This window comes from Lissotriton helveticus, chromosome 4_1, assembly GCF_964261635.1.
Source record: "Lissotriton helveticus chromosome 4_1, aLisHel1.1, whole genome shotgun sequence".
Lineage (NCBI taxonomy): Eukaryota > Metazoa > Chordata > Amphibia > Caudata > Salamandridae > Lissotriton > Lissotriton helveticus.
Window position 1 is genome coordinate 413,128,978 of NC_136063.1, and position 26,052 is coordinate 413,155,029.

Consider the following 26,052-nt stretch of genomic DNA (forward strand, 5'->3'; position numbering starts at 1 on the left):
TTTTTGGACAAAGAGACTACCTTTTGTTTTTGAGCCCTAGATCTGCCAGCACCTAGGGTAACCTAGCAAACCTATACATTTCTGAAAACTAGACACCCAGGGAAATTCAGGATGGGGTGACTCGACTGCCTACCACCAGGTGTTGTTACCCAGAATCTCTTGCAAAGCTAAGAATTTGACAAAAAAAACACATTTTCCTCACATTTCTGTGGTGGAAAGTTCTGGAATCTGCGTGGATCAACAAATTTCCACCCACCCAGCGTTCCCCCAGGTCTCCTGAAAAAATGGTACCTCACTTGCGTCGGTAGGCATTATGGCTGCGACATGAAACAGCGCAAAAAGCAACATGGTCGCACCTCAATTTCCCAGTGAAATCTTGCCCTTTTTGGACAAAGAGACTACCTTTTGTTTTTGAGCCCTAGCTCTGCCAGCACCTAGGGAAACCTAGCAAACCTATACATTTTTGAAAACTAGACACCCAGGGGAATTCAGGATGGGGTGACTCGACTGCCTACCACCAGGTTTTGTTACCCAGAATCCCTTGCAAAGCTAAGAAATTGACAAAAAAAACACATTTTCCTCACATTTCTGTGGTGGAAAGTTCTGGAATCTGCGTGGATCAACAAATTTCCACCCACCCAGCGTTCCCCCAGGTCTTCCCAAAAAAATGGTACATCACTTGCGTGGGTAGGCATAGTGGCTGCGACATGAAACAGCGCAAAACGCAACGTGGTCGCACCTCAATTTCCCAGTGAAATCTTGCCCTTTTTGGACAAAAAGACTACCTTTTGTTTTTGAGCCCTAGCTCTGCCAGCACCTAGGGAAACCTAGCAAACCTATAAATTTTTTAAAACTAGACACCCAGGGGAATTCAGGATGGGGTGACTCGACTGCCTACCACCAGGTTTTGTTACCCAGAATCCCTTGCAAAGCTAAGAATTTGACCAAAAAAACACATTTTCCTCACATTTCTGTGGTGGAAAGTTCTGGAATCTGCGTGGATCGACAAATTTCCACCCACCCAGCGTTCCCCCATTCCCCCAAATTTCCCGAAAAAAATGGTACCTCACTTGCGTGGGTAGGCATAGTGGCTGCGACATGAAACAGCGCAAAACGCAACGTGGTCGCACCTCAATTTCCCAGTGAAATCTTGCCCTTTTTGTACAAAGAGACTACCTTTTGTTTTGAGCCCTAGCTCTGCCAGCACCTAGGGAAACCTAGCAAACCTATACATTTTTTTAAACTAGACACCCAGGGGAATTCAGGATAGGGTGACTCGACTGCCTACCACCAGGTTTTGTTACCCAGAATTCCTTGCAAAGCTAAGAATTTGACAAAAAAACACATTTTCCTCACATTGCTGTGGTGGAAAGTTCTGGAATCTGCGTGGATCAACAAATTTCCACCCACCCAGCGTTCCCCCAGGTCTCCCGAAAAAAATGGTACCTCACTCACTTGCATCGGTAGGCATAGTGGCTGCGACATGAAACAGCGCAAAACGCAACGTGGTCGCACCTCAATTTCCCAGTGAAATCTTGCCCTTTTTGGACAAAGAGACTACCTTTTGTTTTTGAGCCCTAGCTCTGCCAGCACCTAGGGAAACCTAGCAAGCCTATACATTTTTGAAAACTAGACACCCAGGGGAATTCAGGATGGGGTGACTCGACTGCCTACCACCAGGTTTTGTTACCCAGAATCCCTTGCAAAGCTAAGAAATTGACAAAAAAAACACATTTTCCTCACATTTCTGTGGTGGAAAGTTCTGGAATCTGCGTGGATCAACAAATTTCCACCCACCCAGCGTTCCCCCAGATTACCCAAAAAAAATGGTACCTCACTTGCGTGGGTAGGCATAGTGGCTGCGACATGAAACAGCGCAAAACGCAACGTGGTCGCACCTCAATTTCCCAGTGAAATCTTGCCCTTTTTGGACAAAGAGACTACCTTTTGTTTTTGAGCCCTAGCTCTGCCAGCACCTAGGGAAACCTAGCAAACCTATACATTTTTTAAAACTAGACACCCAGGAGAATTCAGGATGGGGTGACTCGACTGCCTACCACCAGGTGTTGTTACCCAGAATCTCTTGCAAAGCTAAGAATTTGACAAAAAAAACACATTTTCCTCACATTTCTGTGGTGGAAAGTTCTGGAATCTGCGTGGATCAACAAATTTCCACACACCCACCCAGCGTTCCCCCAGGTCTCCTGAAAAAATGGTACCTCACTTGCGTCGGTAGGCATTATGGCTGCGACATGAAACAGCGCAAAACGCAACATGGTCGCACCTCAATTTCCCAGTGAAATCTTGCCCTTTTTGGACAAAGAGACTACCTTTTGTTTTTGAGCCCTAGCTCTGCCAGCACCTAGGGAAACCTAGCAAACCTATACATTTTTGAAAACTAGACACCCAGGGGAATTCAGGATGGGGTGACTCGACTGCCTACCACCAGGTTTTGTTACCCAGAATCCCTTGCAAAGCTAAGAAATTGACAAAAAAACACATTTTCTTCACATTTCTGTGGTGGAAAGTTCTGGAATCTGCGTGGATCAACAAATTTCCACCCACCCAGCGTTCCCCCAGGTCTTCCCAAAAAAATGGTACATCACTTGCGTGGGTAGGCATAGTGGCTGCGACATGAAACAGCGCAAAACGCAACGTGGTCGCACCTCAATTTCCCAGTGAAATCTTGCCCTTTTTGGACAAAAAGACTACCTTTTGTTTTTGAGCCCTAGCTCTGCCAGCACCTAGGGAAACCTAGCAAACCTATACATTTTTTAAAACTAGACACCCAGGGGAATTCAGGATGGGGTGACTCGACTGCCTATTACCAGGTTTTGTTACCCAGAATCCCTTGCAAAGCTAAGAATTTGACCAAAAAAAACACATTTTCCTCACATTTCTGTGGTGGAAAGTTCTGGAATCTGCGTGGATCGACAAATTTCCACCCACCCAGCGTTCCCCCATTCCCCAAAATTTCCCGAAAAAAATGGTACCTCACTTGCGTGGGTAGGCATAGTGGCTGCGACATGTAACAGCGCAAAACGCAACGTGGTCGCACCTCAATTTCCCAGTGAAATCTTGCCCTTTTTGTACAAAGAGACTACCTATTGTTTTGAGCCCTAGCTCTGCCAGCACCTAGGGAAACCTAGCAAACCTATACATTTTTTAAAACTAGACACCCAGGGGAATTCAGGATAGGGTGACTCGACTGCCTACCACCAGGTTTTGTTACCCAGAATTCCTTGCAAAGCTAAGAATTTGACAAAAAAACACATTTTCCTCACATTGCTGTGGTGGAAAGTTCTGGAATCTGCTTGGATCAACAAATTTCCACCCACCCAGCGTTCCCCCAGGTCTCCCGAAAAAAATGGTACCTCACTCACTTGCGTCGGTAGGCATAGTGGCTGCGACATGAAACAGCGCAAAACGCAACGTGGTCGCACCTCAATTTCCCAGTGAAATCTTGCCCTTTTTGGACAAAGAGACTACCTTTTGTTTTTGAGCCCTAGCTCTGCCAGCACCTAGGGAAACCTAGCAAGCCTATACATTTTTGAAAACTAGACACCCAGGGGAATTCAGGATGGGGTGACTCGACTGCCTACCACCAGGTTTTGTTACCCAGAATCCCTTGCAAAGCTAAGAAATTGACCAAAAAAACACATTTTCCTCACATTTCTGTGGTGGAAAGTTCTGGAATCTGCGTGGATCAACAAATTTCCACCCACCCAGCGTTCCCCCAGATTACCCAAAAAAAATGGTACCTCACTTGCGTGGGTAGGCATAGTGGCTGCGACATGAAACAGCGCAAAACGCAACGTGGTCGCACCTCAATTTCCCAGTGAAATCTTGCCCTTTTTGGACAAAGAGACTACCTTTTGTTTTTGAGCCCTAGCTCTGCCAGCACCTAGGGAAACCTAGCAAACCTATACATTTTTTAAAACTAGACACCCAGGAGAATTCAGGATGGGGTGACTCGACTGCCTACCACCAGGTTTTGTTACCCAGAATCCCTTGCAAAGCTAAGAATTTGACCAAATAAAACACATTTTCCTCACATTTCTATGGTGGAAAGTTCTGGAATCTGCGTGGATCAACAAATTTCCACCCACCCAGCGTTCCCCCCAGATTACCCGAAAAAAATGGTACCTCACTTGCGTGGGTAGGCATAGTGGCTGCGACATGAAACAGCGCAAAACGCAACGTGGTCGCACCTCAATTTCCCAGTGAAATCTTGCCCTTTTTGGACAAAGAGACTACTTTTTGTTTTTGAGCCCTAGCTCTGCCAGCACCTAGGGAAACCTAGCAAACCTATACATTTTTGAAAACTAGACACCCAGGGGAATTCAGGATGGGGTGACTCGACTGCCTACCACCAGGTTTTGTTACCCAGAATCCCTTGCAAAGCTAAGAATTTGACAAAAAAACACATTTTCCTCACATTTCTGTGGTGGAAAGTTCTGGAATCTGCGTGGATCAACAAATTTCCACCCACCCAGCGTTCCCCCAGGTCTCCCGAAAAAAATGGTACCTCACTTGCGTCGGTAGGCATAGCGGCTGCGACATGAAACAGCGCAAAACGCAACGTGGTCGCACCTCAGTTTCCCAGTGAAATCTTGCCCTTTTTGGACAAAGAGACTACCTTTTGTTTTTGAGCCCTAGCTCTGCCAGCACCTAGGGAAACCTAGCAAACCTATACATTTTTGAAAACTAGACACCCAGGAGAATTCAGGATGGGGTGACTCGACTGCCTACCACCAGGTTTTGTTACCCAGAATCCCTTGCAAAGCTAAGAATTTGACCAAATAAAACACATTTTCCTCACATTTCTATGGTGGAAAGTTCTGGAATCTGCGTGGATCAACAAATTTCCACCCACCCAGCGTTCCCCCCAGATTACCCGAAAAAAATGGTACCTCACTTGCGTGGGTAGGCATAGTGGCTGCGACATGAAACAGCGCAAAACGCAACGTGGTCGCACCTCAATTTCCCAGTGAAATCTTGCCCTTTTTGGACAAAGAGACTACTTTTTGTTTTTGAGCCCTAGCTCTGCCAGCACCTAGGGAAACCTAGCAAACCTATACATTTTTGAAAACTAGACACCCAGGGGAATTCAGGATGGGGTGACTCGACTGCCTACCACCAGGTTTTGTTACCCAGAATCCCTTGCAAAGCTAAGAATTTGACAAAAAAAACATTTTCCTTATTTCTGTGGTGGAAAGTTCTGGAATCTGCGTGGATCAACAAATTTCCACCCACCCAGCCTTCCCCCAGGTCTCCCGAAAAAAATGGTACCTCACTTGCGTCGGTAGGCATAGTGGCTGAGACATGAAACAGCGCAAAACGCAACGTGGTCGCACCTCAATTTCTCAGTGAAATCTTGCCCTTTTTGGACAAAGAGACTACCTTTTGTTTTTGAGCCCTAGCTCTGCCAGCACCTAGGGAAACCTAGCAAGCCTATACATTTTTGAAAAGTAGACACCCAGGGGAATTCAGGATGGGGTGACTCGATTGCCTACCACCAGGTTTTGTGACCCAGAATCCCTTGCAAAGCTAAGAAATTGACAAAAAAACACATTTTCCTCACATTTCTGTGGTGGAAAGTTCTGGAATCTGCGTGGATCAACAAATTTCCACCCACCCAGCGTTCCCCCAGGTCTCCCGAAAAAATGGTACCTCACTTGCGTGAGTAGGCATAGTGGCTGCGACATGAAACCACAAAACGCAACGTGGTCGCACCTCAATTTCCCAGTGAAATGTTGCCCTTTTTAGACAAAGAGACTACCTTTTGTTTTTGAGCCCTAGCTCTGCCAGCACCTAGGGAAACCTAGCAAACCTATACATTTTTTAAAACTACACACCCAGGAGAATTCAGGATGGGGTGACTCGACTGCCTACCACCAGGTTTTGTTACCCAGAATCCCTTGCAAAGCTAAGAATTTGACCAAAAAAAACACATTTTCCTCACATTTCAATGGTGGAAAGTTCTGGAATCTGCGTGGATCAACAAATTTCCACCCACCCAGCATTCCCCCCAGATTACCCGAAAAAAATGGCACCTCACTTGCGTGGGTAGGCATAGTGGCTGCGACATGAAACAGCGCAAAACGCAACGTGGTCGCACCTCAATTTCCCAGTGAAATCTTTCCCTTTTTGGACAAAGAGACTACTTTTTGTTTTTGAGCCCTAGCTCTGCCAGCACCTAGGGAAACCTAGCAAACCTATACATTTTTGAAAACTAGACACCCAGGGGAATTCAGGATGGGGTGACTCGACTGCCTACCACCAGGTTTTGTTACCCAGAATCCCTTGCAAAGCTAAGAATTTGACAAAAAAACACATTTTCCTCACATTTCTGTGGTGGAAAGTTCTGGAATCTGCGTGGATCAACAAATTTCCACCCACCCAGCATTCCCCCAGGTCTCCCGTAAAAATGGTACCTCACTTGCGTGAGTAGGCATAGTGGCTGCGACATGAAACCACAAAACGCAACGTGGTCGCACCTCAATTTCCCAGTGAAATCTTGCCCTTTTTGGACAAAGAGACTACCTTTTGTTTTTGAGCCCTAGCTCTGCCAGCACCTAGGGAAACCTAGCAAGCCTATACATTTTTTAAAACTAGACACCCAGGGGAATTCAGGATGGGGTGACTCGACTGCCTACCACCAGGTTTTGTGACCCAGAATCCCTTGCAAAGCTAAGAAATTGACAACAAAAAAACATTTTCCTTATTTCTGTGGTGGAAAGTTCTGGAATCTGCGTGGATCAACAAATTTCCACCCACCCAGCGTTCCCCCAGGTCTGCCGAAAAAAATGGTACCTCACTTGCGTCGGTAGGCATAGTGGCTGAGACATGAAACAGCGCAAAACGCAACGTGGTCGCACCTCAATTTCCCAGTGAAATCTTGCCCTTTTTGGACAAAAAGAATACCTTTTGTTTTTGAGCCCTAGCTCTGCCTGCACCTGGGGAAACCTAGCAAACCTATACATTTTTGAAAACTAGACACCCAGGAGAATTCAGGATGGGGTGACTCGACTGCCTACCACCAGGTTTTGTTACCCAGAATCCCTTGCAAAGCTAAGAATTTGACCAAATAAAACACATTTTCCTCACATTTCTATGGTGGAAAGTTCTGGAATCTGCGTGGATCAACAAATTTCCACCCACCCAGCGTTCCCCCCAGATTACCCGAAAAAAATGGTACCTCACTTGCGTGGGTAGGCATAGTGGCTGCGACATGAAACAGCGCAAAACGCAACGTGGTCGCACCTCAATTTCCCAGTGAAATCTTGCCCTTTTTGGACAAAGAGACTACTTTTTGTTTTTGAGCCCTAGCTCTGCCAGCACCTAGGGAAACCTAGCAAACCTATACATTTTTGAAAACTAGACACCCAGGGGAATTCAGGATGGGGTGACTCGACTGCCTACCACCAGGTTTTGTTACCCAGAATCCCTTGCAAAGCTAAGAATTTGACAAAAAAACACATTTTCCTCACATTTCTGTGGTGGAAAGTTCTGGAATCTGCGTGGATCAACAAATTTCCACCCACCCAGCGTTCCCCCAGGTCTCCCGAAAAAAATGGTACCTCACTTGCGTCGGTAGGCATAGCGGCTGCGACATGAAACAGCGCAAAACGCAACGTGGTCGCACCTCAATTTCCCAGTGAAATCTTGCCCTTTTTGGACAAAGAGACTACCTTTTGTTTTTGAGCCCTAGCTCTGCCAGCACCTAGGGAAACCTAGCAAACCTATACATTTTTTTAAACTAGACACCCAGGGGAATTCAGGATGGGGTGACTCGACTGCCTACCACCAGGTTTTGTTACCCAGAATTCCTTGCAAAGCTAAGAATTTGACAAAAAAAACATTTTCCTTATTTCTGTGGTGGAAAGTTCTGGAATCTGCGTGGATCAACAAATTTCCACCCACCCAGCCTTCCCCCAGGTCTCCCGAAAAAAATGGTACCTCACTTGCGTCGGTAGGCATAGTGGCTGAGACATGAAACAGCGCAAAACGCAACGTGGTCGCACCTCAATTTCTCAGTGAAATCTTGCCCTTTTTGGACAAAGAGACTACCTTTTGTTTTTGAGCCCTAGCTCTGCCAGCACCTAGGGAAACCTAGCAAGCCTATACATTTTTGAAAAGTAGACACCCAGGGGAATTCAGGATGGGGTGACTCGATTGCCTACCACCAGGTTTTGTGACCCAGAATCCCTTGCAAAGCTAAGAAATTGACAAAAAAACACATTTTCCTCACATTTCTGTGGTGGAAAGTTCTGGAATCTGCGTGGATCAACAAATTTCCACCCACCCAGCGTTCCCCCAGGTCTCCCGAAAAAATGGTACCTCACTTGCGTGAGTAGGCATAGTGGCTGCGACATGAAACCACAAAACGCAACGTGGTCGCACCTCAATTTCCCAGTGAAATGTTGCCCTTTTTAGACAAAGAGACTACCTTTTGTTTTTGAGCCCTAGCTCTGCCAGCACCTAGGGAAACCTAGCAAACCTATACATTTTTTAAAACTACACACCCAGGAGAATTCAGGATGGGGTGACTCGACTGCCTACCACCAGGTTTTGTTACCCAGAATCCCTTGCAAAGCTAAGAATTTGACCAAAAAAAACACATTTTCCTCACATTTCAATGGTGGAAAGTTCTGGAATCTGCGTGGATCAACAAATTTCCACCCACCCAGCATTCCCCCCAGATTACCCGAAAAAAATGGCACCTCACTTGCGTGGGTAGGCATAGTGGCTGCGACATGAAACAGCGCAAAACGCAACGTGGTCGCACCTCAATTTCCCAGTGAAATCTTTCCCTTTTTGGACAAAGAGACTACTTTTTGTTTTTGAGCCCTAGCTCTGCCAGCACCTAGGGAAACCTAGCAAACCTATACATTTTTGAAAACTAGACACCCAGGGGAATTCAGGATGGGGTGACTCGACTGCCTACCACCAGGTTTTGTTACCCAGAATCCCTTGCAAAGCTAAGAATTTGACAAAAAAACACATTTTCCTCACATTTCTGTGGTGGAAAGTTCTGGAATCTGCGTGGATCAACAAATTTCCACCCACCCAGCATTCCCCCAGGTCTCCCGTAAAAATGGTACCTCACTTGCGTGAGTAGGCATAGTGGCTGCGACATGAAACCACAAAACGCAACGTGGTCGCACCTCAATTTCCCAGTGAAATCTTGCCCTTTTTGGACAAAGAGACTACCTTTTGTTTTTGAGCCCTAGCTCTGCCAGCACCTAGGGAAACCTAGCAAGCCTATACATTTTTTAAAACTAGACACCCAGGGGAATTCAGGATGGGGTGACTCGACTGCCTACCACCAGGTTTTGTGACCCAGAATCCCTTGCAAAGCTAAGAAATTGACAACAAAAAAACATTTTCCTTATTTCTGTGGTGGAAAGTTCTGGAATCTGCGTGGATCAACAAATTTCCACCCACCCAGCGTTCCCCCAGGTCTGCCGAAAAAAATGGTACCTCACTTGCGTCGGTAGGCATAGTGGCTGAGACATGAAACAGCGCAAAACGCAACGTGGTCGCACCTCAATTTCCCAGTGAAATCTTGCCCTTTTTGGACAAAGAGACTACCTTTTGTTTTTGAGCCTTAGCTCTGCCAGCACCTAGGGAAACCTAGCAAACCTATACATTTTTGAAAACTAGACACCCAGGGGAATTCAGGATGGGGTGACTCGGCTGCCTACCACCAGGTTTTGTTACCTACCCAATATCCCTTGCAAAGCTAAGAAATTGACAAACAAAACACATTTTCCTCACATTTCTGTGGTGGAAAGTTCTGGAATCTGCGTGGATCAACAAATTTCCACCCACCCAGCGTTCCCCCAGGTCTCCCGAAGAAAATGGTACCTCATTTGCGTGGGTAGGCATAGTGGCTGCGACATGAAACAGCGCAAAACGCAACGTGGTCGCACCTCAATTTCCCAGTGAAATCTTGCCCTTTTTGGACAAAGAGACTACCTTTTGTTTTTGAGCCCTAGCTCTGCCAGCACCTAGGGAAACCTAGCAAACCTATACATTTTTGAAAACTAGACACCCATGGGAATTCAGGATGGGGTGACTCGACTGCCTACCACCAGGATTTGTTACCCAGAATCCCTTGCAAAACTAAGAAATTGACAAAAAAACACATTTTCCTCACATTTCTGTGGTGGAAAGTTCTGGAATCTGCGTGGATCAACAAATTTCCACCCACCCAGCGTTCCCCCAGGTCTCCCGAAGAAAATGGTACCTCATTTGCGTGGGTAGGCATAGTGGCTGCGACATGAAACAGCGCAAAACGCAACGTGGTCGCACCTCAATTTCCCCGTGAAATCTTGCATTTTTTGGACAAAGAGACTACCTTTTGTTTTTGAGCCCTAGCTCTGCCAGCACCTAGGGAAAGCTAGCAAACCTATACATTTTTAAAAACTAGACACCCAGGGAAATTCAGGATGGGGTGACTCGACTGCCTACCACCAGGTTTTGTTACCCACAATCCCTTGCAAAACTAAGAAATTGACAAAAAAAACACATTTTCCTCACATTTCTGTGGTGGAAAGTTCTGGAATCTGCGTGGGTCAACAAATTTCCACCCACCCAGCGTTCCCCCAGGTCTCCCGAAAAAAATGGTACCTCACTTGCGTGGGTAGGCATAGTGGCTGCAACATGAAACATCGCAAAACGCAACGTGGTCGCACTTCAATTTCCCAGTGAAATCCTGCCCTTTTTGGACAAAGAGACTACCTTTTGTTTTTGAGCCCTAGATCTGCCAGCACCTAGGGTAACCTAGCAAACCTATACATTTCTGAAAACTAGACACCCAGGGAAATTCAGGATGGGGTGACTCGACTGCCTACCACCAGGTGTTGTTACCCAGAATCTCTTGCAAAGCTAAGAATTTGACAAAAAAAACACATTTTCCTCACATTTCTGTGGTGGAAAGTTCTGGAATCTGCGTGGATCAACAAATTTCCACCCACCCAGCGTTCCCCCAGGTCTCCTGAAAAAATGGTACCTCACTTGCGTCGGTAGGCATTATGGCTGCGACATGAAACAGCGCAAAAAGCAACATGGTCGCACCTCAATTTCCCAGTGAAATCTTGCCCTTTTTGGACATAGAGACTACCTTTTGTTTTTGAGCCCTAGCTCTGCCAGCACCTAGGGAAACCTAGCAAACCTATACATTTTTGAAAACTAGACACCCAGGGGAATTCAGGATGGGGTGACTCGACTGCCTACCACCAGGTTTTGTTACCCAGAATCCCTTGCAAAGCTAAGAATTTGACAAAAAAAACACATTTTCCTCACATTTCTGTGGTGGAAAGTTCTGGAATCTGCGTGGATCAACAAATTTCCACCCACCCAGCGTTCCCCCAGGTCTTCCCAAAAAAATGGTACATCACTTGCGTGGGTAGGCATAGTGGCTGCGACATGAAACAGCGCAAAACGCAACGTGGTCGCACCTCAATTTCCCAGTGAAATCTTGCCCTTTTTGGACAAAAAGACTACCTTTTGTTTTTGAGCCCTAGCTCTGCCAGCACCTAGGGAAACCTAGCAAACCTATACATTTTTTAAAACTAGACACCCAGGGGAATTCAGGATGGGGTGACTCGACTGCCTACCACCAGGTTTTGTTACCCAGAATCCCTTGCAAAGCTAAGAATTTGACCAAAAAAACACATTTTCCTCACATTTCTGTGGTGGAAAGTTCTGGAATCTGCGTGGATCGACAAATTTCCACCCACCCAGCGTTCCCCCATTCCCCCAAATTTCCCGAAAAAAATGGTACCTCACTTGCGTGGGTAGGCATAGTGGCTGCGACATGAAACAGCGCAAAACGCAACGTGGTCGCACCTCAATTTCCCAGTGAAATCTTGCCCTTTTTGTACAAAGAGACTACCTTTTGTTTTGAGCCCTAGCTCTGCCAGCACCTAGGGAAACCTAGCAAACCTATACATTTTTTTAAACTAGACACCCAGGGGAATTCAGGATAGGGTGACTCGACTGCCTACCACCAGGTTTTGTTACCCAGAATTCCTTGCAAAGCTAAGAATTTGACAAAAAAACACATTTTCCTCACATTGCTGTGGTGGAAAGTTCTGGAATCTGCGTGGATCAACAAATTTCCACCCACCCAGCGTTCCCCCAGGTCTCCCGAAAAAAATGGTACCTCACTCACTTGCGTCGGTAGGCATAGTGGCTGCGACATGAAACAGCGCAAAACGCAACGTGGTCGCACCTCAATTTCCCAGTGAAATCTTGCCCTTTTTGGACAAAGAGACTACCTTTTGTTTTTGAGCCCTAGCTCTGCCAGCACCTAGGGAAACCTAGCAAGCCTATACATTTTTGAAAACTAGACACCCAGGGGAATTCAGGATGGGGTGACTCGACTGCCTACCACCAGGTTTTGTTACCCAGAATCCCTTGCAAAGCTAAGAAATTGACAAAAAAAACACATTTTCCTCACATTTCTGTGGTGGAAAGTTCTGGAATCTGCGTGGATCAACAAATTTCCACCCACCCAGCGTTCCCCCAGATTACCCAAAAAAAATGGTACCTCACTTGCGTGGGTAGGCATAGTGGCTGCGACATGAAACAGCGCAAAACGCAACGTGGTCGCACCTCAATTTCCCAGTGAAATCTTGCCCTTTTTGGACAAAGAGACTACCTTTTGTTTTTGAGCCCTAGCTCTGCCAGCACCTAGGGAAACCTAGCAAACCTATACATTTTTTAAAACTAGACACCCAGGAGAATTCAGGATGGGGTGACTCGACTGCCTACCACCAGGTGTTGTTACCCAGAATCTCTTGCAAAGCTAAGAATTTGACAAAAAAAACACATTTTCCTCACATTTCTGTGGTGGAAAGTTCTGGAATCTGCGTGGATCAACAAATTTCCACACACCCACCCAGCGTTCCCCCAGGTCTCCTGAAAAAATGGTACCTCACTTGCGTCGGTAGGCATTATGGCTGCGACATGAAACAGCGCAAAACGCAACATGGTCGCACCTCAATTTCCCAGTGAAATCTTGCCCTTTTTGGACAAAGAGACTACCTTTTGTTTTTGAGCCCTAGCTCTGCCAGCACCTAGGGAAACCTAGCAAACCTATACATTTTTGAAAACTAGACACCCAGGGGAATTCAGGATGGGGTGACTCGACTGCCTACCACCAGGTTTTGTTACCCAGAATCCCTTGCAAAGCTAAGAAATTGACAAAAAAACACATTTTCTTCACATTTCTGTGGTGGAAAGTTCTGGAATCTGCGTGGATCAACAAATTTCCACCCACCCAGCGTTCCCCCAGGTCTTCCCAAAAAAATGGTACATCACTTGCGTGGGTAGGCATAGTGGCTGCGACATGAAACAGCGCAAAACGCAACGTGGTCGCACCTCAATTTCCCAGTGAAATCTTGCCCTTTTTGGACAAAAAGACTACCTTTTGTTTTTGAGCCCTAGCTCTGCCAGCACCTAGGGAAACCTAGCAAACCTATACATTTTTTAAAACTAGACACCCAGGGGAATTCAGGATGGGGTGACTCGACTGCCTATTACCAGGTTTTGTTACCCAGAATCCCTTGCAAAGCTAAGAATTTGACCAAAAAAAACACATTTTCCTCACATTTCTGTGGTGGAAAGTTCTGGAATCTGCGTGGATCGACAAATTTCCACCCACCCAGCGTTCCCCCATTCCCCAAAATTTCCCGAAAAAAATGGTACCTCACTTGCGTGGGTAGGCATAGTGGCTGCGACATGTAACAGCGCAAAACGCAACGTGGTCGCACCTCAATTTCCCAGTGAAATCTTGCCCTTTTTGTACAAAGAGACTACCTTTTGTTTTGAGCCCTAGCTCTGCCAGCACCTAGGGAAACCTAGCAAACCTATACATTTTTTAAAACTAGACACCCAGGGGAATTCAGGATAGGGTGACTCGACTGCCTACCACCAGGTTTTGTTACCCAGAATTCCTTGCAAAGCTAAGAATTTGACAAAAAAACACATTTTCCTCACATTGCTGTGGTGGAAAGTTCTGGAATCTGCTTGGATCAACAAATTTCCACCCACCCAGCGTTCCCCCAGGTCTCCCGAAAAAAATGGTACCTCACTCACTTGCGTCGGTAGGCATAGTGGCTGCGACATGAAACAGCGCAAAACGCAACGTGGTCGCACCTCAATTTCCCAGTGAAATCTTGCCCTTTTTGGACAAAGAGACTACCTTTTGTTTTTGAGCCCTAGCTCTGCCAGCACCTAGGGAAACCTAGCAAGCCTATACATTTTTGAAAACTAGACACCCAGGGGAATTCAGGATGGGGTGACTCGACTGCCTACCACCAGGTTTTGTTACCCAGAATCCCTTGCAAAGCTAAGAAATTGACAAAAAAAACACATTTTCCTCACATTTCTGTGGTGGAAAGTTCTGGAATCTGCGTGGATCAACAAATTTCCACCCACCCAGCGTTCCCCCAGATTACCCAAAAAAAATGGTACCTCACTTGCGTGGGTAGGCATAGTGGCTGCGACATGAAACAGCGCAAAACGCAACGTGGTCGCACCTCAATTTCCCAGTGAAATCTTGCCCTTTTTGGACAAAGAGACTACCTTTTGTTTTTGAGCCCTAGCTCTGCCAGCACCTAGGGAAACCTAGCAAACCTATACATTTTTTAAAACTAGACACCCAGGAGAATTCAGGATGGGGTGACTCGACTGCCTACCACCAGGTTTTGTTACCCAGAATCCCTTGCAAAGCTAAGAATTTGACCAAATAAAACACATTTTCCTCACATTTCTATGGTGGAAAGTTCTGGAATCTGCGTGGATCAACAAATTTCCACCCACCCAGCGTTCCCCCCAGATTACCCGAAAAAAATGGTACCTCACTTGCGTGGGTAGGCATAGTGGCTGCGACATGAAACAGCGCAAAACGCAACGTGGTCGCACCTCAATTTCCCAGTGAAATCTTGCCCTTTTTGGACAAAGAGACTACTTTTTGTTTTTGAGCCCTAGCTCTGCCAGCACCTAGGGAAACCTAGCAAACCTATACATTTTTGAAAACTAGACACCCAGGGGAATTCAGGATGGGGTGACTCGACTGCCTACCACCAGGTTTTGTTACCCAGAATCCCTTGCAAAGCTAAGAATTTGACAAAAAAACACATTTTCCTCACATTTCTGTGGTGGAAAGTTCTGGAATCTGCGTGGATCAACAAATTTCCACCCACCCAGCGTTCCCCCAGGTCTCCCGAAAAAAATGGTACCTCACTTGCGTCGGTAGGCATAGCGGCTGCGACATGAAACAGCGCAAAACGCAACGTGGTCGCACCTCAGTTTCCCAGTGAAATCTTGCCCTTTTTGGACAAAGAGACTACCTTTTGTTTTTGAGCCCTAGCTCTGCCAGCACCTAGGGAAACCTAGCAAACCTATACATTTTTGAAAACTAGACACCCAGGAGAATTCAGGATGGGGTGACTCGACTGCCTACCACCAGGTTTTGTTACCCAGAATCCCTTGCAAAGCTAAGAATTTGACCAAATAAAACACATTTTCCTCACATTTCTATGGTGGAAAGTTCTGGAATCTGCGTGGATCAACAAATTTCCACCCACCCAGCGTTCCCCCCAGATTACCCGAAAAAAATGGTACCTCACTTGCGTGGGTAGGCATAGTGGCTGCGACATGAAACAGCGCAAAACGCAACGTGGTCGCACCTCAATTTCCCAGTGAAATCTTGCCCTTTTTGGACAAAGAGACTACTTTTTGTTTTTGAGCCCTAGCTCTGCCAGCACCTAGGGAAACCTAGCAAACCTATACATTTTTGAAAACTAGACACCCAGGGGAATTCAGGATGGGGTGACTCGACTGCCTACCACCAGGTTTTGTTACCCAGAATCCCTTGCAAAGCTAAGAATTTGACAAAAAAACACATTTTCCTCACATTTCTGTGGTGGAAAGTTCTGGAATCTGCGTGGATCAACAAATTTCCACCCACCCAGCGTTCCCCCAGGTCTCCCGAAAAAAATGGTACCTCACTTGCGTCGGTAGGCATAGCGGCTGCGACATGAAACAGCGCAAAACGCAACGTGGTCGCACCTCAATTTCCCAGTGAAATCTTGCCCTTTTTGGACAAAGAGACTACCTTTTGTTTTTGAGCCCTAGCTCTGCCAGCACCTAGGGAAACCTAGCAAACCTATACATTTTTTAAAACTAGACACCCAGGAGAATTCAGGATGGGGTGACTCGACTGCCTACCACCAGGTTTTGTTACATAGAATCCCTTGCAAAGCTAAGAATTTGACCAAATAAAACACATTTTCCTCACATTTCTATGGTGGAAAGTTCTGGAATCTGCGTGGATCAACAAATTTCCACCCACCCAGCGTTCCCCCCAGATTACCCGAAAAAAATGGTACCTCACTTGCGTGGGTAGGCATAGTGGCTGCGACATGAAACAGCGCAAAATGCAACGTGGTCGCACCTCAATTTCCCAGTGAAATCTTGCCCTTTTTGGACAAAGAGACTACTTTTTGTTTTTGAGCCCTAGCTCTGCCAGCACCTAGGGAAACCTAGCAAACCTATACATTTTTGAAAACTAGACACCCAGGGGAATTCAGGATGGGGTGACTCGACTGCCTACCACCAGGTTTTGTTACCCAGAATCCCTTGCAAAGCTAAGAAATTGACAAAAAAACACATTTTCTTCACATTTCTGTGGTGGAAAGTTCTGGAATCTGCGTGGATCAACAAATTTCCACCCACCCAGCGTTCCCCCAGGTCTTCCCAAAAAAATGGTACATCACTTGCGTGGGTAGGCATAGTGGCTGCGACATGAAACAGCGCAAAACGCAACGTGGTCGCACCTCAATTTCCCAGTGAAATCTTGCCCTTTTTGGACAAAAAGACTACCTTTTGTTTTTGAGCCCTAGCTCTGCCAGCACCTAGGGAAACCTAGCAAACCTATACATTTTTTAAAACTAGACACCCAGGGGAATTCAGGATGGGGTGACTCGACTGCCTATTACCAGGTTTTGTTACCCAGAATCCCTTGCAAAGCTAAGAATTTGACCAAAAAAAACACATTTTCCTCACATTTCTGTGGTGGAAAGTTCTGGAATCTGCGTGGATCGACAAATTTCCACCCACCCAGCGTTCCCCCATTCCCCAAAATTTCCCGAAAAAAATGGTACCTCACTTGCGTGGGTAGGCATAGTGGCTGCGACATGTAACAGCGCAAAACGCAACGTGGTCGCACCTCAATTTCCCAGTGAAATCTTGCCCTTTTTGTACAAAGAGACTACCTTTTGTTTTGAGCCCTAGCTCTGCCAGCACCTAGGGAAACCTAGCAAACCTATACATTTTTTAAAACTAGACACCCAGGGGAATTCAGGATAGGGTGACTCGACTGCCTACCACCAGGTTTTGTTACCCAGAATTCCTTGCAAAGCTAAGAATTTGACAAAAAAACACATTTTCCTCACATTGCTGTGGTGGAAAGTTCTGGAATCTGCTTGGATCAACAAATTTCCACCCACCCAGCGTTCCCCCAGGTCTCCCGAAAAAAATGGTACCTCACTCACTTGCGTCGGTAGGCATAGTGGCTGCGACATGAAACAGCGCAAAACGCAACGTGGTCGCACCTCAATTTCCCAGTGAAATCTTGCCCTTTTTGGACAAAGAGACTACCTTTTGTTTTTGAGCCCTAGCTCTGCCAGCACCTAGGGAAACCTAGCAAGCCTATACATTTTTGAAAACTAGACACCCAGGGGAATTCAGGATGGGGTGACTCGACTGCCTACCACCAGGTTTTGTTACCCAGAATCCCTTGCAAAGCTAAGAAATTGACAAAAAAAACACATTTTCCTCACATTTCTGTGGTGGAAAGTTCTGGAATCTGCGTGGATCAACAAATTTCCACCCACCCAGCGTTCCCCCAGATTACCCAAAAAAAATGGTACCTCACTTGCGTGGGTAGGCATAGTGGCTGCGACATGAAACAGCGCAAAACGCAACGTGGTCGCACCTCAATTTCCCAGTGAAATCTTGCCCTTTTTGGACAAAGAGACTACCTTTTGTTTTTGAGCCCTAGCTCTGCCAGCACCTAGGGAAACCTAGCAAACCTATACATTTTTTAAAACTAGACACCCAGGAGAATTCAGGATGGGGTGACTCGACTGCCTACCACCAGGTTTTGTTACCCAGAATCCCTTGCAAAGCTAAGAATTTGACCAAATAAAACACATTTTCCTCACATTTCTATGGTGGAAAGTTCTGGAATCTGCGTGGATCAACAAATTTCCACCCACCCAGCGTTCCCCCCAGATTACCCGAAAAAAATGGTACCTCACTTGCGTGGGTAGGCATAGTGGCTGCGACATGAAACAGCGCAAAACGCAACGTGGTCGCACCTCAATTTCCCAGTGAAATCTTGCCCTTTTTGGACAAAGAGACTACTTTTTGTTTTTGAGCCCTAGCTCTGCCAGCACCTAGGGAAACCTAGCAAACCTATACATTTTTGAAAACTAGACACCCAGGGGAATTCAGGATGGGGTGACTCGACTGCCTACCACCAGGTTTTGTTACCCAGAATCCCTTGCAAAGCTAAGAATTTGACAAAAAAACACATTTTCCTCACATTTCTGTGGTGGAAAGTTCTGGAATCTGCGTGGATCAACAAATTTCCACCCACCCAGCGTTCCCCCAGGTCTCCCGAAAAAAATGGTACCTCACTTGCGTCGGTAGGCATAGCGGCTGCGACATGAAACAGCGCAAAACGCAACGTGGTCGCACCTCAGTTTCCCAGTGAAATCTTGCCCTTTTTGGACAAAGAGACTACCTTTTGTTTTTGAGCCCTAGCTCTGCCAGCACCTAGGGAAACCTAGCAAACCTATACATTTTTGAAAACTAGACACCCAGGAGAATTCAGGATGGGGTGACTCGACTGCCTACCACCAGGTTTTGTTACCCAGAATCCCTTGCAAAGCTAAGAATTTGACCAAATAAAACACATTTTCCTCACATTTCTATGGTGGAAAGTTCTGGAATCTGCGTGGATCAACAAATTTCCACCCACCCAGCGTTCCCCCCAGATTACCCGAAAAAAATGGTACCTCACTTGCGTGGGTAGGCATAGTGGCTGCGACATGAAACAGCGCAAAACGCAACGTGGTCGCACCTCAATTTCCCAGTGAAATCTTGCCCTTTTTGGACAAAGAGACTACTTTTTGTTTTTGAGCCCTAGCTCTGCCAGCACCTAGGGAAACCTAGCAAACCTATACATTTTTGAAAACTAGACACCCAGGGGAATTCAGGATGGGGTGACTCGACTGCCTACCACCAGGTTTTGTTACCCAGAATCCCTTGCAAAGCTAAGAATTTGACAAAAAAACACATTTTCCTCACATTTCTGTGGTGGAAAGTTCTGGAATCTGCGTGGATCAACAAATTTCCACCCACCCAGCGTTCCCCCAGGTCTCCCGAAAAAAATGGTACCTCACTTGCGTCGGTAGGCATAGCGGCTGCGACATGAAACAGCGCAAAACGCAACGTGGTCGCACCTCAATTTCCCAGTGAAATCTTGCCCTTTTTGGACAAAGAGACTACCTTTTGTTTTTGAGCCCTAGCTCTGCCAGCACCTAGGGAAACCTAGCAAACCTATACATTTTTTAAAACTAGACACCCAGGAGAATTCAGGATGGGGTGACTCGACTGCCTACCACCAGGTTTTGTTACATAGAATCCCTTGCAAAGCTAAGAATTTGACCAAATAAAACACATTTTCCTCACATTTCTATGGTGGAAAGTTCTGGAATCTGCGTGGATCAACAAATTTCCACCCACCCAGCGTTCCCCCCAGATTACCCGAAAAAAATGGTACCTCACTTGCGTGGGTAGGCATAGTGGCTGCGACATGAAACAGCGCAAAATGCAACGTGGTCGCACCTCAATTTCCCAGTGAAATCTTGCCCTTTTTGGACAAAGAGACTACTTTTTGTTTTTGAGCCCTAGCTCTGCCAGCACCTAGGGAAACCTAGCAAACCTATACATTTTTGAAAACTAGACACCCAGGGGAATTCAGGATGGGGTGACTCGACTGCCTACCACCAGGTTTTGTTACCCAGAATCCCTTGCAAAGCTAAGAATTTGACAAAAAAACACATTTTCCTCACATTTCTGTGGTGGAAAGTTCTGGAATCTGCGTGGATCAACAAATTTCCACCCACCCAGCGTTCCCCCAGGTCTCCCGAAAAAAATGGTACCTCACTTGCGTCGGTAGGCATAGTGGCTGCGAGCACCTAGGGAATCCTAGCAAACCTATACATTTTTGAAAACTAGACACCCCGGAGAATTCAGGATGGGGTGACTCGACTGCCTACCACCAGGTTTTGTTACCCAGAATCCCTTGCAAAGCTAAGAATTTGACAAAAAAAACACATTTTCCTCACATTTCTATGGTGGAAAGTTCTGGAATCTGCGTGGATCAACAAATTTCCACCCACCCAGCGTTCCCCCCAGATTACCCGAAAAAAATGGTACCTCACTTGCGTGGGTAGGCATAGTGGCTGCGACATGAAACAGCGCAAAACGCAACGTGGTCGCACCTCAATTTCCCAGTGAAATCTTGCCCTTTTTGGACAAAGAGACTACCTTTTGTTTTTGAGCCCTAGCTCTGCCAGCACCAAGGGAAACCTAGCAAACCTATACATTTTTGAAAACTAGACACCATGGGGAATTTAGGATGGGGTGACTCGACTGCCTACCACCAGGTTTTGTTACCCAGAATCCCTTGCAAAGCTAAGAATTTGACAAAAAAAACACATTTTCCTCACATTTCTGTGGTGGAAAGTTCTGGAATCTGCGTGGATCAACAAATTTCCACCCACCCAGCGTTCCCCCAGGTCTCCCGAAAAAAATGGTACCTCACTTGCGTGGGTAGGCATAGTGACTGCGACATGAAACAGCGCAAAACGCCACGAGGTCGCACCTCAATTTTCCAGTGAAATCTTGCCCTTTTTGGACAAAGAGACTACTTTTTGTTTTTGAGCCCTAGCTCTGCCAGCACCTAGGGAAACCTAGCAAACCTATACATTTTTTTTATTTTTTTTTTAATTTTTTATTGTTGCATCATGCCAGTTCATGTATTAGTTCAAGCATTTAGACACGTGGCGTCAACATTCCGCCATATGCAATTCGAATCGCAAAATTTCTTTTTTCTTTAACAGTAAACAACAAACAACATTCAGGTGTATAGCTTGGTCTTACAGAAGCATAGTAGGTATACGTAAGCTTTCTAGTTGCGTCAGGCCAGCGGCCGGTATGCACCACCCACACGTAGTCTTATCATCCCTTACGCCAGAAGGGCGAGACAGTACCTAGGCAATCCGCCCCCTGCCATCCCACCCACCCGCAGTCCCATTGTTACGCTACATCCTCCTCCTCCTCTGAACTATCTATATCTTCTTCTTCCTGTAGAGGTTCACAAGGCTCCCCCCTATAAACATTCCATGGCAGCCATATTTTGTTCCATTTACGTGGATTGGCCCTCTGCTGATACACCGCCCGCTCCACCATCATGAGCATATCCATATTTTTGCAACACTGTGTCAAAGTCGGTGTCTCTGATGCCCCCCATCTTTGCGCTATGTCTCGTTTCGCTAACATCATCCCTATGACCACCCATGTCCGCCCGTGTGATGTCAGGTCGGTCGGGCCCCATGCATTTAACAAACAAAGTCTAGGGTCAGGAGTGAACGGGAGTTGCAGCGTCTGGGCGATCGTGCGTGCCACACGCTTCCAGTAGTCTAGTATGGTCGGACAGGACCAAAGGGTATGGAACAGCGTTCCCTCCTCCCCACAATTTCGTAGACAATATGGGTGATCTGCCCTCAGGAATTTGTGTAGTGTGGTGCGTGTGTAATACACTCGGTGCAATATCTTGAACTGTACCAATCGGAACCTTGCTGATATGCCCGCCTCCCTAGGCGATGCCATTGCGACATTCCATTCTGCCTCATCCAGGGCACCAACATCATCCTCCCATTTCTCTTTCAATTTCTGTAATGGGTCAGGCAGATTATTCACTAGTTTACGATATGTGAGGGATGTAGCGCTAGCTTCCATGTAATCAGTGAGTAGCCGGTCCTCTAAAGGGGCCGATTCCGGGACCTGAATACCAGGTGTCAGTGCGCCCAGCAATGCATGTCTAATCTGTATGTATCGATATGTCTCAGTGGTGTTCAGCTCATATTGTTGTCTCAGAGTGTCAAACGGAACCACCCCCTCTCTTGTCCACAGATCTCCCACCGTGGAAATCCCTATAGTGTCCCAGTGGTCAAATCCTTTACTACGTCTCAAGTTTCCCAGCGCCCTAGAGTCCCACAAGGGTGTGAGTTGTGTAATCACCCCCCCCACTTCAGACGGGATTGAGCCCTATGCCACAGCGTTACAGTGTGCTTAGTCGGGCCGATCAGTTTCGCCAATAGGCCTTTGTTATAGAGCGGGGCCAGAAGTGTATTAGTGCCAAGCTGCCGCCTGTCCGCTAAGTACGCCGGGTCCTCCTGCGGTGCGTGTAACCACTGGTTAATCACCTTGAGGTGCGCCGCCCAATAGTACAATTCCAGGTTTGGGAGTGCAATCCCTCCACTGTACCAATCCCTAATCAGTTTCACTTGTGCAATCCTTGCCGGACTATCTCCCCACAACAGTCCTGACAGTTGCCCCGATATCTGTTTGAAAAAGGAAGGCGGAACCAGTGTCGGTGTATTCTCCAAAACATAGAGGAACCGGGGCAGCGCCATCATTTTGAAAAGCGCCGCTCTGCCCAACAACGTCAGCGGGAGTGTCTTCCAGTGGCGTACGTCCGCTTTCAATCTGTCGAGCAGCGGTTTCAGATTCATATCCTGAAAGGTCACATGATCGCGGGTGATCTGAATCCCTAAGTATCTAAAGGAAACTTCCTCCACCACCAAGGGGCAATCCACCTCCAGACGTGGCGGGGTCCCATGCAGCATGTAGAGCACCGATTTCGTCCAGTTAATCTTGTAACCCGATGCAATACCCTGCCGCTCACACAATGCCAGTAATATTGGAATCCCTTCTGCCGGGTTAGTCAGGTATATTAGCATATCATCAGCATATAAGGACACTCTGTCCTCCCAGCCATCACCCCAGTTGATGCCCCTCATCAGTGGCGTGGTCCTAATGATAGTCGCCAATGGCTCCAAGACCAGGGCAAACAGTAGTGGTGAGAGCGGGCAGCCTTGTCTCGTGCCCCTCGTTAATGCAATGACTCTCGAGACATGTCCGTTTGCAGTCACCCGCGCCACAGGTTTCTCGTACAGTAGCTTGATCCACCCTATGAATTTCGGGCCGAAGCCCATATGGTGCAGGACTGCAAAGAGGTACCGCCACTCTACCAAGTCGAACGCCATTGTGGCGTCCAGTGAAAGGATCGCTGCGTCGGTTGTCAACAACGGAGCTCTCGCCATGACACCATGCAGGCGCCTGAGATTCAGCGCCGTGTTTCTGTGCGGCATGAATCCCGATTGGTCTGGATGTATGAGGTGGCTAAGGTGAGGCAGCAGCCTGGTGGCTAATAATTTCGCCAGGATTTTGCTTTCTGCGTTGAGGAGGGAAATCGGCCGGTAGGAGCCGCAATCCTCAGGGGGCTTGCCAGGTTTTGGGATCGCCACAATGGTAGCCATGCACTGATCAGGTGGCAAGCGTCCTCGTTCTAAGCTGTCTACGTACATGTTGAGTAGCGGTGTTGCGAGCGTTTCCGACATGGTTTTGTACCATTCAATCGGAATTCCGTTGGGACCCATGGCTTTTCCCGGGTGTAGTGCCGCGATAGCCGATGTTATCTCCTCAGCCGACAAGTCTGACTCTAGGTCCTCAACATTTTCCTGCAATAGTGTGCGGGTGGGCACTCCCACGAGCGCTGTCTCCGCCATTTCCCGGGTAACCTCTATGTCAGAGGTATACACCGCCTGGAAGTGATCAGCCAGGAGTTCGACTATCCGGGCAGGACGGGTGTGTAGCGCTCCTACAGAGTCTCTCAGTTGCAGGATAGTCCTCTGTCCCTCCCGCTTCTTCTCTAGCCAGGCTAGGAGCTTACTTGCCTTATCCCCTACGTCATAAATCCTATGCGTAATGGCCGTTATGCGTTCGATCACTCTACTGCGTAGAAGATCAGTGTGACGTTGCTGACACAGCCGTAGTGCGTGGAGCGTGTCCCCGGTCGGGTTAGTCATATGAACTTCATTTGCCTTGGCGAGTCTGTCCTCTAGGTCTAGTAGTTCCATATTCTGGGAGCGCTTATAACTCGTTATTGTGGAGATGGCTTGGCCTCGGAGGACCGTTTTATAAGCTTCCCATAGGACCGATGGGGATGAGACCGAGCCAGTATTCTCCGTGAGGTAGCATGTTGTCGCTGATTTGAGAGCCTTGGTCACTCGTGGGACCTTAAGGTATCCCGGGAATATCGGGTATATGCGCTCTTGGGACCGTTCCGGGTTGGAAAGGGTCAGTGTCAAGGGGGAATGGTCCGAGACACCCCTCGGCTTAATTTGTACGTCTTCGACAGTGAGCAGCCCATGTCCCGGTGCCAGGAAATAGTCGATCCGTGATAGACTATCATGGACCGCTGAGTGGTAAGTGTAGTGCTGGTCAGTCGGATGCAGGCGCCTCCAAAGATCTATCAGGCCTTGCGCCTCTAGAAAGTCATGTAGTCGGGAGGGCCCTGGAGCCTGTGTCCGTGTCGGGAACCTATCTAATGTGTTATGTGCCACTGCATTGAAATCCCCCCCTACAATGAGGTCCCCGTCTGGGAGTTACAACAGAAACTTTCCAAGCTCTGGGAGAACTATCGTGTGCAGCGCCGGTGGAATGTACACCGAAACTATATTCAGCTGTCTCCCTTCCCATTGTCCGAGCGCTGCTGCGAAGCGGCCCTGCGTGTCTACCTTCGTGGACTGAAGTATAAATCTGGAGGATCGGTGCATTAGTATTCCCGTCCCACGGGACCCCCTTGTGAATTCCGAGTGAGCGATCATACGGTAGCCTTTCCTGTCTAAGGCGTGTGTGGCTGTGCCTGTGAGATGTGTCTCCTGCAGCAGGACTAGGGCTGGGTTGGACCTCTTTATACTGTGTAGAACCAAACCTCGTTTGACCTTGTCCCCCAGACCTCTCACGTTCCAGGACATAAGTTGCAGAGGTGCCATGCATCCTACCCCACGTTCCCCCCTCCCGATGTCACTCCGTGTGGTGCGTGCCATTGCTTCTGTAGTTAAGAAAGTCTATGTACCATAGAAATTGTGATCTAATAACTCGACATGAGCCCGCCATAGGTAATGTGTATGCCTCGTGGTTCCAATCTACACCTGTAAAGTAACTCAAAACAATCAAACACCCCCCCTTCCCAACTCCCCCCCTCCCTGCCCCCCTGCTAGACGGACCCTGAACTGCCCGCCCCCCCAACTTAGCAGAGTGCCTGATCCAAACCCCAAACACAGTACTTGCTCGTTGGGGTGAGGGACTCTCCGGAGTCGGCGGCCTCCCTCCATGTCCACGGAGGACCTCCGCCCGGTGTCCTTGATGGCCCGCCCGGCCAGAACTACATTTGCACTAGGTTAGTAAGTTCGGGAAGTCATTGTTCGTCGTTGTTCTCAGTTTCATGTGCCTCGCTCAGTGGGGATTGTGGATCCACATCTCCTCCGGATACATGGGAGCCTGATCGGGATCCATTAGTGCGGTTCTTGTTTGGTCTTGTGGAGCGGCGAGGTAGCCCCGTCTGTCTCCATCCTTCCAGCCAGTCGTGTGCAGCCTCCGGAGTGTCGAAGAACCACGTTTTGTTTTCAGCCACTACTCTCAATTTGGCTGGGAAGAGCATGGCATAGGGAAGTTCTCTCGCCCTCAATTCTTTCTTGACTTCAAAGAATGTTCTTCTCCTACGTGCGACCTCTGCCGTGTAGTCTGGAAAGAACGCCACGATGGAATTTTGAATCCTGACTGGGGGAGAATTTCTTGCCGTCTGCAAGATCGCATCTCTGTCTCGAAAAT